Source organism: Onychomys torridus, chromosome 4 (assembly GCF_903995425.1).
Source record: "Onychomys torridus chromosome 4, mOncTor1.1, whole genome shotgun sequence".
Taxonomy (NCBI): domain Eukaryota; kingdom Metazoa; phylum Chordata; class Mammalia; order Rodentia; family Cricetidae; genus Onychomys; species Onychomys torridus.
In genome coordinates this window covers 83,179,374-83,193,311 of record NC_050446.1, presented here as the reverse complement: position 1 = coordinate 83,193,311, position 13,938 = coordinate 83,179,374, and positions in this window count along the sequence as shown.

Below are 13,938 nucleotides of genomic sequence, written 5' to 3'. Positions count from 1 at the left end.
TTACAAGAACCAGGTGATCCCTGTTCTTAGCATTTTATACATACTGAGTCAGTGAATCCTCATAAATTGAGACCAAGAAATGGCATGAAGCTTTGGCCTCAAATTTGAGGTTAATTATCTGCTCTAGAGTTCTCATGTTTAACCACAAATAGTTACATGGTCTTTGTCTCCTATACATCATACATTCTGTAGTTCTGCACATATATTTGTTGTATAAATTGTGCTTGTAAAACACACATATATATAGGTACATACACACACACACACACACACACACACACACACACACATATATATATATATATATATACATATATTCTTGCATCTAATTTGTTTTAAATCTTGTAAAGGAGAACTATTTCTTTTAAATTGGCAAAGATGGGTTGGGGATTTAGCTCAGTGGTAGAGTGCTTGCCTAGCAAGCTCAAGGCCCTGGGTTCGATACTCAACTCCAATAAATAAATAAATAAATAAATTGGCAAAGATGAAACAAATATATCACAAAGAGACTTGGAAATCAAGACAGACCTAATTCCCTTTTTCCTCCTGTGAAATATATTTATTCCCAAGTCTGGGTATGTATAATGCTTCACACAATGACACAGCCTCATAAGCAAAAGGATCCTTAAAATAAATAAAACTCAGAATATATGTGTTCTGAGAATCTCACTAGACCTTGAGAAAATGGTAAGATTTTCAAAATCCTGGAGAAAAAAATACACGTTTAGTTTAATATTATTTTTAAACAAATTCTTGTTGTATAGCCTTGGTTGGCCTAGAACTCATTTTGTAGAACATGCTGGCTTGAACTCATGGAGATCTGCCTGCATCTGTATCTTAAGTCTTGGAATTAAAAGTTTTTACTTTGAACTTGAAAGAAGGTAATTGTAGGTTTCACATAACTTTATAAAGTGTATTTTGATCATATGTTAGTTTCATTTGAGAAGTGGACATGGGGATATGTCATGGGATGAAAGTCAGTGTTAATCCTGGAGCTCGTGAGGCATTCATCTTCCATTTACAAGGGTTATTTGACAGCACTTCAGTAGTATAGAGTTTTGCTGACTTTGATGAATTTAGTAGGTACCAGAAACATGCACAGATTTCAGATTTCAATAGGCCACACTACTGATGATACAGTTCTGAAAATATAGAATCACTTGGAGTAAAGTTAAAATTAAAAATGCTAATTATCTTTCTTAAAGATGATTATACATGAACAAAGTTGGTATTGATAATTATTGGTTTGCCTTAGACTTCTGCAGTAACTCAAAAGAGTGACTGTACCTGAACAACCTGGCTTTCACTATAAAACTAACTGGAAGTTACTGTACCATTTAGAGAACTCCTCTGGCTTACTATGTGATAGCTCCAAGAGCTGTTATCTGTTAAAGAATATCATTAAAACATTAAAATTCTGTAAGGTCTTAATGTGTCATATTTATCCATGGTACTTATGTTCAATCAATATATCTTCAAAGGATAGCCCAGGTCCAAATGGCCTGCTGTATAATACCTGAATTTAAGCATGAGGGTAGACCAAAAGGAGATAGAATTTTGAGCTTAGAATTAGTATTAGGGTATTTGTTTTGTTTTGTTTGTTTGTTTTGTTTTGTTTTGTTTTTGAGGTGTGTGTGTGTGTAAGAGTATACATTACTCTGTGTGTAAACATTTTTGTTTGGATTATTCAAATCTAGAAAGTGCTAAAATATTGAAAAGTCCTTTTTGGATATAGAGATGGATTATTTTTGAGTACTCTATAGCTTGTGTTGTGAAAGCAAAGTGGTCTTACAGAGACAGTTTGAGTTTTACATTTACATTTGCTAAGGGCTAGGTAGCTGCTATAACAATCCCCCCCCCACACACACACATACAAATGCCTTTAGACTCTAAGTATGTCTTATGTATTTTAACTCTGTGTGGGGGGGTGGGGTGGGGTGGGGACAGAGACAGAGACAGAGAGAACAGCTGTTTACATGCCACAGTGCACATCGGGTTCTCATAGGAAATGGTTCTCTTCTACTGCTTTGTAGGATTTAGAGATCAAACTCAACTCCTCCAGCCTGCATTTAAGTGCGACACTCTCTGCCCACCAAGTCACCTCTCTAGCCCTAGGCCCTAGATACTCATGTCTGTTTCTGGTGTGCATCCCCTCTTTCTTGTGTTTTCACCATCATTGTTCCCACAGTCTTCTCCTTTCATCAGGCACATGAGAAAATGAAATAAAACACGATTTCTATAGGATTGACTTATTGTTGAATACTTTTTCCATACCCTATTGGCAACAACTCAATCGCATGACCACACTTCTTTATAAGGTTAGGAAATAGACTTTAATTTGGAAGAAGGAAATCAAGTGGGCATTTTTTTCATACATGGAACTGTAATATAGTTAAGTAATATTTGTTTGTTTTAATTTTTTAATTAATGTATATGTATGGATATTTAGTCTGCATGTATGTCTGTGTACTGTGGAAATACTTAGTGCCCAGGAGGCCAGAAGACGTTAGGTACTCTGAGATTGCAGTTACACAGTTGTGAGGAGTCTTGTAGGTGCTAGGAATTGGACCTGGGTCATCTGAAATAGTATACAGTGCTCTTAACTGCTGGGCTGTTTCTCTAGTCCCTATAACTAAAATCTGTATGTGCTTATATTTCTCACTATTCTACTTGTTCTTTTAGTACAAGACCTACTTCAAATTATAATCTGATATCTTCAGAATATTTTGTCAAAGTACATGATGCAAAATTTTTAGAACTTAAAAAACCTATTTTGAATGAGTTAATTACAAAAGAATTTAACATCAGTGTTAGTTGATTATTTTAAGTTCCATAGGATGTACCTAATATTTTTCTAAATTTTTGCTTGAACTATAAAATTCATTAAGAAATAGCTTACTCTGTGAGTGCATAATACATATGCATTCATATTACAAAGCACAGATTAAAGAATCTTTTCTCTGAGCTATCACACTGCTATTATTTGAGCTGGCCCTGTATGCAAACTGATAGGTTGGGATTAATCTCCTCACTTAAGATTTACTGGAAACTGTTTTACTGGCTACTGTTAAGAGCAACGTCAAGCATTCTCCACTTGCTCCATTAAGCAAATCAGCTATTGCTTTTAGCACATTCCTTATGGTTCTTGATACATGATATTTTTCAAAGAGTTCATTCCAGTAAGATTGAGGTTTGCTTAAACGTTCCTTTGAATGAATAGTTTTAATACATCAGTACTGACTAGGAATCTTTATGTGGAAAACTTTCCATATTTAAGAAACTTCTAGAACCTCTGAATAGAAAGGTCATTTCCAATAAATTTTCAGATAATATAAAATGATAAATAGTATACATTAATTCTCCATTTTTCAATATTATAGTGTATAGACTATGAATAGCAATAATTAATAAAACATTCATATATATATTCCTTATGTACATTACATAAAGGCAAAAAGGGATATTACAGAAGAGTTAAGGGTCTGAAGGTTGTCACTCTTGGATTTAACTCTGAATCTCTTAAACCCTAGATATCACTGAACCTCAATCATCTTTTTTGTTCAGTGAAGCAAAAAACCAAACCTATTTTAGAATATGAACATGAGACTTAAGAGGTTAATGAAGCATAAAACTGTATTTACATCCAGAAATCTTCAATAAATGATACTTTTAAGGTTTTATATGTAAATTTATTGAGTCTATGTCATAATTTATACAATATGATACATACCATGTACATAATTGTTACTTCCCTTTAATTTCTAAATTGTATCAAACTTACATGAAAAGAAGAATTACCAATGTCCTGATAATTTCTGGGTTCTGATTTTGTCACCCTAAAGATGCTGCTGTGCTTAAAGACTTACAACCAAATTGGAGGGGGTGGGGACGGAAGGGGGAAGGACAGGGGAACCCATGACTGATGTGTAAAATTAAAACACAAATATAACAAATAACAAAAAAGAAACATTTAATGGGGTCATAAAATCATTATAGATAGCATTTAAACTTTTTGTATGTATAGTTTTAAAAATGCTCTATATACCATGGGAAGAATTTTGTTCTCCCCATTCTTATTTATAAATGAAGAAACCAAGGCCATAAAAAGCATAAGCACTTTTCTCAGGCTTCACATTAGCTAATTGCTATCTTTAAATATTCAAAAATTTGGGGTAGGAATATAGTTCAGAGACAGGCTACATCTTTTGCATAGTCAAGGACTTGTATTTGAACTGAGGACTAGAAATGGAATTTGAAGCTGGAACATGTGATAAGAGATAGTAGAGTGTCCCCTCAGTCAGGACACAATGAGCCAGTGTTAAGATATGGTACATGGGACACTAAGAGGACTGAGTTATCCAAATAAGTAACACTAATTAGGTGTGAAAACAAAAGGAAAATTATGTTATCTGGAAAGAGCAAGTTGAGCAGTTCTGGAAGAAGGGACAGTATGATCTATCAGCAAGATTAGAAAATTGAACACTTTCAATTACAATATAGAGGTTTGTGCATGTGTTGATTCAACTTTACAGACACCATGGAAGCAACTTGCACAGTAAGATTTGTTTAGAAAACATCCAAGAGCATTCAAGCTGGAAGTGGAATTGTGTGTGTAGTTACTGAAAGAAAACATGAGTGGTTGGAGGATAAAGTTGCCATAAATCTATTACTTTCTTGAAATCTTTTCAAAGGTCATGATTAAATGACAACCTCATTGAACTTGACATGAGAATCCACAGGATAAAAAAATAAACTCATTTCTAAAAGTATATTGGAAGATACCATAGGATGGTGACAATATAAATGGCAGTGATCTATAACACAGATAAAGTTTTGAAATGGTGCAAAATCTAGAAGCTAGCTTACTCATCCAATGACTGTCTGAACAGGTAGATGGATATTTGACTTCTATATTTAATTTTCTGTTTGTTACCAAGACTCATCATCCTACATCCTCTATTTTGTTCAGTTCTTACTCTTAGGACATTTATCATAGCTGTGGCTAATATGTCAGTGGAAGCATCAGATATTGAATCTTAAGTTTAGGTTGCACCTACTTTCTGATGTATGTGCAAAACAATTTTGTTCTGCATAAAAACATTTCGTATTTGTTCCTTGGTGATTGGGCTATTGACTAATGAGTAAGTTCTTTATATTCCCATAACCAAAGCATTAACCAGTGCAGTAAATTCAATTTTGAGAAATTAAAATCTAAGCAGGCCTCCCCTGTCTAGTTCTTACTGTGCTGTTTATATTAGTTAGTGTCAAGATTGAGAGTTATATTGCAGAGTGAAAATGACTGATGTCACAATTCTCATCGACATCCCATTGCACATGGTGTCCTCATCACTCTCAATCATTCAGCAGCTCCGGCTACTAAAGGAAAACACACAGGACTAAGTAGTATAAGCAGTAGACATTTTTTCTGAAAGTTCTAGAGACTGGCAAGTTCAAGATGAAGCTGCTGGCATATGGGGTGTCTGAAAGGACATTTCTTTCTGTACAGATGGTGGCCTTCTTGCTGTATAATCAAAATGATGGTGAGAAAATGGATCTGGTGTCTCCTTGTCTTACCAAATTATACTTACCCCATTGTGAACCTTCACACTCATGATTTCATCTAAATTGATTTATCTCCTGAAGGCAGTGCTTAATATTATTATCACACTGGGAATTAAGGTCTCAAAACATGACCTTAGGGATGGTACAAACACTCACCCCACAATAGTCATCGTCCCTAGCACCATCATTGTCACTACTGTCCCCCAATTCTATTTAATCTCTTCACTTGTCAAGGCATTATGATAGAATATCTATGAAGGCTTATTTCATCAGACCCCAATTATGAGAAAATTATGATTTCTTTCACATGCAGCAAAAGAAGAAATGATGTTTAAGTGACTGATAGCCACATTTTCTATTTATGGATGACAAAACCTGGAGCTTCAATAATGTATGAACTCTGAATATTGTTTGTCTTCTCTCTTCTGTATTTTGATCTCTTTTGCCAGCCTCCATCTGCAATCCTCTCTATATATGGGGGAAATATTTCTCAGAGCCATAAATGATACTAAATTATTTTCTTGATCTATTTTTAGACATTTTTAAACTGTATAATTTTTTTTTTTGTTGGACTTGATGAGTTAAGGTGGGTGAGCTGTTCTGTGTCTTTTATCAGGTTTTCAGCATCTCCTTGCTTCTTCCTAGGATATTCCAGTAGTAACTAGACTCAATCACAGTGATAAAATTTGTCCTCAGACCATTTTTCATGTATTCTTTGGAGGAAAATCCAAAACCAGTTTGCAAGCCACTGAACTAACTTTCTGGAAAATATTAACTTCTTGGAAATAGCTCAGGGTCTTTTTTTTTTTTCCTTCATGTAAGACAACTAAAACACTAATTTCAAAATCAAATTTTAGGCATTTCTACACACAAAATGGATGGGCATTTTAGATGTGGTATGAGAACAAGAAGTTCCGAATGCTCTTGAATATTGCTCAGCAGTCACAAAGTGATTGTTGATGCAGGTATTCACACTGTGTGAAACAAGTAATAGATTAGACATGATGATTGCCCACTGTGACAATCTCAGTTGCTATGGACTTCTTAGTTTTTTTCTTGAAAATTGATACATCAATATACTTCAATTTTGAGAATAGTAACAATTTAGGGTAATTTTGAAGCATCAATAATAGTATATAGAAAATTAGAAAATGTCATCAGTCAGCACTCAAAAATAACTGAAAGAACAAGTGTTTATAATTTTATGAATTTTCTTCCAAATGGAATTTTAATTTTCACCCTTTTATTTCTTCCCTTCCTTCCTTCCTTCCTTCCTTCCTTCCTTCCTTCCTTCCTTCCTTCCTTCCTTCCTTGCTTCTTCCTTCCTTCCTTCCTTCTACTCTTGACAGCCCACTGACATTTCTCATAAGGCTATTGTAGTTTTATATTCCTGAATGCTTTAACACACTGACAGGCACAAAACATACTCTCTGTTGTATTGGCATTTACTGTTATAAGTGTAATTAGAGATTTTGTGAAATTCTTTCATTGTTTTAATTATAATTTATTTTCATCCAATGTTGTGACATAGAGATCATTTCAAAAAATGAGGAGTATTTTTCTACTCTGAACTTACTATGGAATGAAGACCATAAAACAAAACTACTTTGTAGCTAAGCCCACGCTAAAAGGCAGAGGGAGCCTGTTCAAGGCCAAGCAATTAATCAGTGAAATAATATCTTCTTGCATTACCATCTGTCCACTTTCCTTCCTACGTGAATTTATTGCAAAAGTGAGCACTAGAGAAAAAAGCATCTGTTGCTGAATTTAGGTTGGATGTCTTGTCCATATAGACCTTTCGTTTGAAGTGATCAAATCTCTTATAAAAATGAGCATTTTATATATTTTTGGTTTAAGTGTAGTGATCATAGCAAAACAAGTAAAATAGTTGTTATTAACTTAGTCCCACACAATATGTAAAATGAAAACAATCCCAGCATGCTTTTCACTGTGGTGCTATGTAAAAATCTTGGGCTTTCTGCAAAAGTGCCATTGTTTCTGAGTTTGCTGGGTTGCTGCGTTTGTCTCACTAGTGACTGACTAGATGTATGAAAAGATGTTTCCTTGTCTAAGGAAATGTTAGAATGGTCATTAAGATAATAAGAAGGAATCCATTGTAATAGAATAGTTCTGGGCTCTTATTTTCCTGAGTGTCTGAAGATGAGGTTTTTGAAAACCTCTGTAGAAAATTTACTCTGAAACTTCTACTAAACCACTAACTTGGCTTCTCTTTCCTCCTCCTCAACAATGGGAGTGGAATTAGGTCATCGTATAATCATTTTTTTTTTTTTTTGGTCATTTTTCTCATTTTGACTTTATGTTTCAGTTAACAAGTATATTCAATTCCTTATATATGTAGATTGATAGAAGTGGGTTATTAGCATGTGGTATATTAATTTGTCCAAAAAAGATCAAAGAAAACCCCCAGTAAAGATCCTTATCTTTTAAAGTAAGATTTGAGTGAATCAAAGGATTTAAATCTGTGAGACTGAAATAAAAGAATGAACAGCAACGGTGGTCCACTTTGAGGCACAGACGCCGAATGAAAAAGTTACTTAATACAAAGACTATAAAGAATATCAACTGGGCAATGGGAGAAACCCAACGGTTTGAAGTCTCAAAAGCCTCTTTCCATATGGAGTGCATTTTAAATTGGATCTGTGAAAAAGATTGGAAATAGCAGAAGCTAATGAGGCCACATTACATCTGCCTCTTGGTCTTTGCACCACAACCTCTAGGAGAATCACCCTGATTGCTACCACATAGTTACCACAAACCTGTAACTTCCATTATGAGATTGTGAATACACAGACACACACACACACACAGACACACACACACACACAGACACACACACACACACACACACACACACACACACACACACACAACCAAGCTGTTCTGAGCAAGTATAAATATAACAGACAAAACACATTTTTATTCATTTATGCATTATAATTATCTACTAATATCTATGTATTGTCAAATACACATCTGGGTATTGTGAGCTTGTAATAAAATTGACTGTATTTGGATGAGGATAACCTTCTTTGAAGAATCCTAAACTCTAGGGTGGGAAGCAAATAATCAAGTATTTAAACAAATGAATGCTGAATTTGAATTCTGAAAAAAGTGTCAAATAATGTCTTGTTGTGAAGATGCAAATGAAAACAATGAGAAAATGTGAAATTTCTTCACCTGAACAATGCCCAGAGATCCATCATATTTCAAATGCTCTGTGAATTATTTCTCTTTCCATTCAGGCATACCTCAGGGACCACTTATATAGGACAAAACATGCACATAAGTGTAATGGGTAGCTGTTCCAGCTTTGACCTGGAAGTGACCTAGTGAGGCTTCTAGTAACTGCCACACCTACCTATGACCTGCCCCTAGGGTGGGGCCAAGATGGGAGCCCTTAAGAGCTGAGATCTGTATATGCTGGGTCTCTTGATTCCTGGTGATCTTGGATGCTGGGTGGTAGACCAAGCAGAGTTCTCCAGAGAACACTGCTGGACTGCACCTCATCTCTCCTGGATCCTGTAACCAACCCCTTTACTTGATCTAAGTTACCCCAAAAATAAACCTCCTTTTTAACTACATGGAGTTGCCTTAATCAAGCCACATACTACACATGTATAATTCCTGGTACTTTTCTACAGGATTTTGATACAGTCTTTTATTTGGAAGATTCTTAAAATACAATATGATGAGAGCATTAACGTCAGTTCTCATACAAGAATGCTTTTGATTAACCTGATTTGATAGTTTTAACTTGGCTATAATTTAAAGGCAACATCACACAACTGTGCCACATCAAGGCTAATCCCAAATTCCCAATGCATGAATGATCTGTACTCCATTCTTCAAAGAGCTAAGGAAAACATGCTTCAACTTTGCTATCCAGTTCATTCACTTATTTATCTACTATTCATTTAGTGCTCCTTTTTAGGAGATGTCACATCTAACATTGCAAACTGGAACATAGAGGGTGAGGGTTACCCTCAAGAGACTTAATAACAAATGTATTTAAGATGTGATGACAAATCTCTGCAGTGGCCTATATAAACAAATTGATGTCTTTGACCAAAATTGTGACCCTTCCCCTCCCAGTAGATTAATTTGTCCATAAAATTAGTGTGCTGCACAACACTGTTAATATCCGACTTCCCCAGAGCTAATGTAATTATAGAACTGTTGGCAATGAAGCTTTCAATTTCAGTTAGGAATGTTCCAGAGACAGGGAAACTGACATGTGGTTGATATAGAAGAAAACCTTTACTAGCCAATAACGTCTTTTTCAATCAACTCCTAGTTATATTTCTGGCAGACTATTAAAAATTGTCATTTAATGATGTCCTAACATATAATTTCATTAATAATTTTGTAAAATGAAGTGAACATTGTTTTCACTGAGACCTGAGTTCTAGACCAGGGGCACTCATTAATGGTAACAAAGCAAAGGTAATGATAATAGGCATTCGTGATTGGAAATATATGTCAGGTGCAACATTAAGTACTTTTCAATGTGTTTTTTATTTTCAGAACAAGTAACAAAGGAAGCCTACAAAAATTAGCAAATGCCATGTACCTTACACACTGTACAGCCATATTCAAAGAAAAACCTCCCAGCTTTGGAATATGCTTAATTATATGAAGATGCATGCAATCTCTGCCTAACAAGGAGGGGTTGAGATAGATTCTGAGGCTGTGTTATGACTTAGACATGCTCTCTCATGTGCATGACAAAAGCAAGTATCAATAACTGACATGACTATATCTAGTGGCTTCCATAGTGGAATGAATATTTTGCCTTTATATTAGAAATAAAAATTCTCCAAACCACAGATCCTTTTATCAAGGATGTAAGCATGTGTCATTGATGGTATAAGTGTAACTCATGCATAAAAATCATATGATAGCTTGTCTCAAAACACCAAAAATAAATAAAAATAAAAATTCTACATAGCAACTATCATTTATTTTTTCAAAGTACAATATATGTATCTTATTTTGAGTTTAGCTTTCTTAACTTGATGAAAGGACTTGCTAAACTACTACTCTTTATTTTTATTAGTTATTCTTTTACTTTATACACAAACATTTCTATGTTTGCAAAATGTAAACCTCAGAAATAATCTGTTTTCATTTTTAATAATTTATCTATTTTCATTCCCTAAAGGCTAGCATTACCAGTTTATAATATTAGTTTTAGGATATTATGTGAATGAATGAATTTATATGAATACATAAAATTTGATTTTCCCATCTGATGGTCATCACAATGAGTTAGAGGTGGTTTTACATATCTAAAGCTATGTAATATTAACATCAACAGCATGAAAAATCAAAGCCATATGATCATGTTATGTTCAGAGTAAGCATTTGATAAAATTCAACATATTTCATGAAAAAATATATAAATAAGAAATGTATTTCAGCATAAAACAGTCGTGTGTGTGTGTGTATGTGTGTGTGTGAGTATGTGTGTTTGTATACAATCCAATGACTATCACAGTATAGATTAGAGGAAAACAGAACACTTTGTCTCTCATGTCTAGAATAAGATAAATATGGCCACTTTCTCCACTTTATTCAACCCAATTCAAGAAGTCCTATCCTAAGCAATCACACAACAAAAACAACAACAACAACATAACAATGAGCATTAAATTTAAAAAAAGAAACCAAATTTGTTAATGTTTGCATATTTCATATCTTACATGTAGAAAAGATAAAACTGCCAAAGCATTCTTAGGACTAATAAACAAATTAGCAAGGTTGTAAGAAGTAAAGTCAACAAACTAAAATTAGTAGTATTACCATCCACCAATGGAAAATTGTTAGATAATAATTGGAAACTATCTTAAACAGAAATTCAGAAAACTATTCCAGGTAAAATAACTGACAGAAAAACAAAATATTTTATCCAAAGAGGAAAAATAATCTACAATGAAGAGAATAAAATACCATTAAACAAATTTAAGAAGAAAAATAGAAAGACATCCTATGTTCATGGATGAAAAGAATCAATATTGTTAATACAAATTTGGTATATTTGCTACTAAAATAACATTGGTATTCTTCATAGAAGTAGAAAAACTAAAACTAAATTTCTATGGGACCCTAAAACATAATAGACAAAGCCACAAAGAGCAAAGTATACAAAGCAAGTGGTACCTGACTTCACCATATACTAAAATGCTGTTTTAATCAAAATACCGTGATACAAGTATTAAAACATGTACATAGAGTAAGGAAGGAAACAATAGGGAACTTATAACAAACTCATTTAAATAAATACAACTAATTATTAACAGGGTTATAATACATCCTCTGAAGAAGAATTAATTAATGGTATGCAATTAAAGGTTCTGAGAAATTTGGATATCCACATAAGAAACAATGAAACTAGATCTTTGTAGCTCAGCAGTTACACAGTCAACCAAAAAGACTTAAAGCTAGGAAGCTCCAGAAAATAATCGGGAAATACTTCAGAACACTGAGTAGGTAAGGATTTCTTTGGGATAAGTCCCCAGAGCATACTAAACACAAACAAAAATAGACAAATGAGAATACATTAAAAAGTTTGTTCAGCAGTTTGTAACCTGAATGTAGAAGGAACTCGAAAAACTCAAAAGCAGCAACAAAAAAGAATTTAACAAGAATAAAGATGTTTAACAGACCCGAATAGACATTTGTCAAAAGAAGATATTCAAGTGCCCAAAGAGCTATCTTACCAGTTAAGAGAACTCGCAACTCTAGCTAAAGACCAGGTTCCAGTTTCTAGGACCCACTTGGCTGCTTATAACCATTTGTAACTTCAGTTTTAAAAGATCTAACTATGTCTTCTGATCTCTTCAGACAATGCACACATGTGGTGCATGATGAGCCTGTAGGCAAAACACATAAAGTAAAATAAATAAATCTTCAAAATTGAAGATATGCAAATAATGAATGGGTTTGAATCATCATCACTATCCCTCATCTAAATATAAATGAGAAGTAAAATGCATTAACATCAATCACAATGAGAATGCTCTTATCAAAAAGACTAAACCTAGCAAGAGCTGTCAGGGATGTGGAAAGAAGAAAACTACTGCATGCTATTGTTGGTGGGAATGCAAGTTGTGCAGTCACCATAGAGAACAGTCCATATGTTCCTTAAAAAAACCTCCAAAAATAATAAAACTACCACATGCTTCATACATCCTAATAAAGGGCATCTCCAAATGAAATAAGAGCTAGATATTGAAGAGACACCTGAGCATCCATGTTCATGGCAGCACAATTCAGAGTAGACAAAAAATGGAAAAAAAGCCAACCCCCTTTGGGTTGGATGGATAAAGAGAATGTAACACACATTTGTAATTGTTATAACTTACAGAGGGCAATATCTCAGAACTGAAGCTGAAATGACATCATTCTTAGCATAAAGTCCTGAAGTTGGAGAATAAGCCTTCTGTTTAAAAGAAGAGCTTAATGAGGAGAGATAACTGTCATGGATAACATTATCTGAGTCCTAGGAAATAGACCCCCAATTCCCTTCGGTTCCTCGAATGTTAGAAGAGTGAGCGAATCATACTATAAGCAGTATGATAGGATCTTGAAAGACTGCAAGGGCTTTAATTATAAAGAACAGATGTCATTTCTGACTTATATAGGTTATTCTGGAGGGGAGAGAGATAAGTTCTGCATGTGACCTGGCCTGAGTTTGCAGGGCCACAAAGCAGGTGGGCACTAGATAGATATGAGGTTAAAATTTAAGACTTTCTCAGACCTGTGTGTCAGCACTGGGTTTGCATAAGGCTTATGTATATGCTCAAGTTTTATTTCCCTGCTTTGAGTCCTACTTGCATATCATCGGTATCATCTTTCTAATGATTTGCAAAGGCTCTTTATATGTTATAAACATTTACTGTCTGCTGTAGTACAGAAAATACTTCCTCTCACTTTACAGTTTATAATTTTACTTAGTTTTTATAGTGTTCTCTGGATTCAAATAACTTTCAATTTTCACAAGTAGAATTTATCATGTAAATTTATCAATGTAATACCATGTGTATAATAAGGAATTTCCTTCTGTGTCATTATAATCTAAATACTTTCATGTTTTCCTATCATACTTTATGGTTTTACTTTATATATTCATTTGTTTGAGACCTCTGGACATTATGTAGGAAGGAAAACAAAAAACATCCAAGTTCATTCTTCTTCCAGATTGTGTAATACTTTCTTATTTTTTAAAGGTTATTCAGCCCTTTGGATTGAAGTAGTATGCATACATTTGACACTCACTATCATGTATATTTGGGTTGGTTTCTAGGACTACTTATTCTGTATATCTACCTTTGTTTCTGCAATATTTTCAAACAT